This window comes from Bison bison, unplaced genomic scaffold, assembly GCF_000754665.1.
Source record: "Bison bison bison isolate TAMUID 2011002044 unplaced genomic scaffold, Bison_UMD1.0 scf7180017864063, whole genome shotgun sequence".
Taxonomy (NCBI): domain Eukaryota; kingdom Metazoa; phylum Chordata; class Mammalia; order Artiodactyla; family Bovidae; genus Bison; species Bison bison.
The window spans coordinates 11,389,584-11,391,802 of NW_011494635.1; the positions used below are offsets into that span (position 1 = coordinate 11,389,584).

A 2,219-nucleotide genomic window follows, 5' to 3' on the forward strand; every position below is an offset into this window, starting at 1 on the left:
TGGAAGGACTAACGCTGAAGCTGAGACTCCAATACTTTGGCCACCTGATATGAAGGACTGACTCATTGGAAAAGACCCTGATGCTGGGAAAAATTGAGGGCAGGAAGAGAAGGGGATGACAGAGGATGAGATGTTTGGATTGCATCACCAACTCAATGGACATGAGTTTGAGCAAGCACTGGGGAGATGAAGGACAGTGATGCCTGGAATGCTGCCATCTGTGGGGTTTCATAGAGTTAGGCATGACTGAGTGACTGAGCAACAACTACAAGCACACTCCAAAAAAAAAAGGTTAAAAACAAAAACCTCAAAAATAGCTAAGTTCTGTTACTGTTTTTGTACCTGGTACCATTTTTTAAAAATTAGCTTCTCAATCATCATCTGGAAAGAACACAGTCTAGAATACCTTCATTTAAAACACTTGTGATAAAGCATGGTCACTACTACTTATCATAAGGATCACTGGAGATGACTCAGCCTCTAGTTTTTAAAATCAAACTTGTTCTGCCAAATACAAGACCCTGAATTTATGCAAATTAAACATGCTTTTTACATGTTTTACATGTAAAATTACACTGTGGGAGACCTGGGTTCAGTCCCTGGGTGGGGAAGATCCCCTGGATAGGGAAATGGCAACCCACTCCAGTATTCTTACCTGGAAAATCCCATGGATGGAAGAGCCTGGTAGGATACAGTCCATAGGGTCGCAAAGAGTTGGACACGACTGAGCGACTTTCTTTCTTCTTTCTTAAACATGCTTTGACTACCTGGCCACCAAAACTTTTCCCATTCAGATCAACAACAGTTTTAATTGCTGCCTCAACCCTGTCGAATTCTAAGTATATTCACACTGCTTCATCAACAGGGCCATCAAAAATTTCAAATATCACACATTTTCCAACTTTGCCATATTTTTCACACTCTTCCTTGGTTTCAACTTCCAAATCTTCATCCACCTCTCCTGCACCAACCCTGTTCCTGACTAGGATCACTTTGGTAGGGCACAAGTATTTTAGCTAGTGGATTTCAATTCAACTTCTTGGTTGCCTCTATCTCGGTGGCTTGGCCCACGATGATTGCCTCCCCACTTGGTGGTCTTCTCCACTGATGGTGCTGTGCTCAGACCCTGCTCTTGCTTCCTGATACCCTGGCCTTCCCAGAAGCCTTATTTCTGCATAAATTTATGTACTACCCTGCCCCCCATGTTGGCGAGGAAAGAGTTGCCAATGCTGGTTGTCTGGGATCGCAGTCTGTCCTATTCCTTGTACACTGTGGAAGGGATAGAAACTTTGGAAGACTGTGAGCGAGGTGGCGAATCCTCTTCATAAGGGACGTCTTGGGGTAACTCTGTCCTTCTCCACAAGAGACATGGCGGGGTGTGATGGTGGCTCCGCCCTTATTCTTTTCCTCCTCTCTCACTCATAATCTACATCTTCAACAGAATCTGGATCTGGTGCACCTGGAAAATCCACTAGCTTCATGTCTATTTATGCCTTTTTCTCTCTCTTCTGTTTCCTTCTGTCTTTCCAGTTCTTGCTGTCTCTGTTACTCTTCTCTTTGGTGCTTCACTACTTTCTTATAATCATTAGGAAACATGGGATCCTGTACATCAGCTGAGGGGATAAACACTTATCCTGCAGAAAACTGGCTGGAAACGGTCGTTGATGCCCGTGGTCATGTGTGGTGGGGGGTCCACTATTTGTTGCTCATGAAAAGCCACTTCGATTCAGGCCAATTGCTGGAGGAAGGATTGCACTTTGTTTTGTCCTCTGGCTCTTGGCTTGAGTGAGAGCTACCTTCTTCACCTGGTGCTGAGAATGCAGAAGTTTGAAGTATTTGGACCAGCCTTCTGTTTTTGAGTCACTGGTCGCCACTCCCGGGTTGCCGTACAGGGACATCTTCTCAGTTCAATGCAAGCACACCTGGCAGATGCTTCTGGCACCACAGATGTGCACAAGGCCCACCATGCTGCATTGTTGCTGGGCTGGGCAATCATTGTCAGCCCTCAATGGCCTGACCCCTCTGGAGGCCATCTCTTTGATTTTTAATACACTGTCTAGGTCTATCATAGCTTTCCTTCCAAGGAGTCACTGTCCATAGCGATTTTGGAGCAGGCAAAAATAAAATCTATCACAGCTTCCACTTTCCCCCCTTCTATTTGCAGATGACACCACTCTTAAGGCAGAAAGTGAAGAGGAACTCAAAAGCTTCTTGATGAA

At 45.1% G+C, this 2,219-nt stretch overlaps 1 pseudogene; it reads right to left on the minus strand.

Moving 5' to 3' along the window:
• Window positions 1-493: 493 nt before the first annotated feature.
• Window positions 494-1,898, minus strand: LOC104986044 (annotated as a pseudogene).
• Window positions 1,899-2,219: the final 321 nt, after the last annotated feature.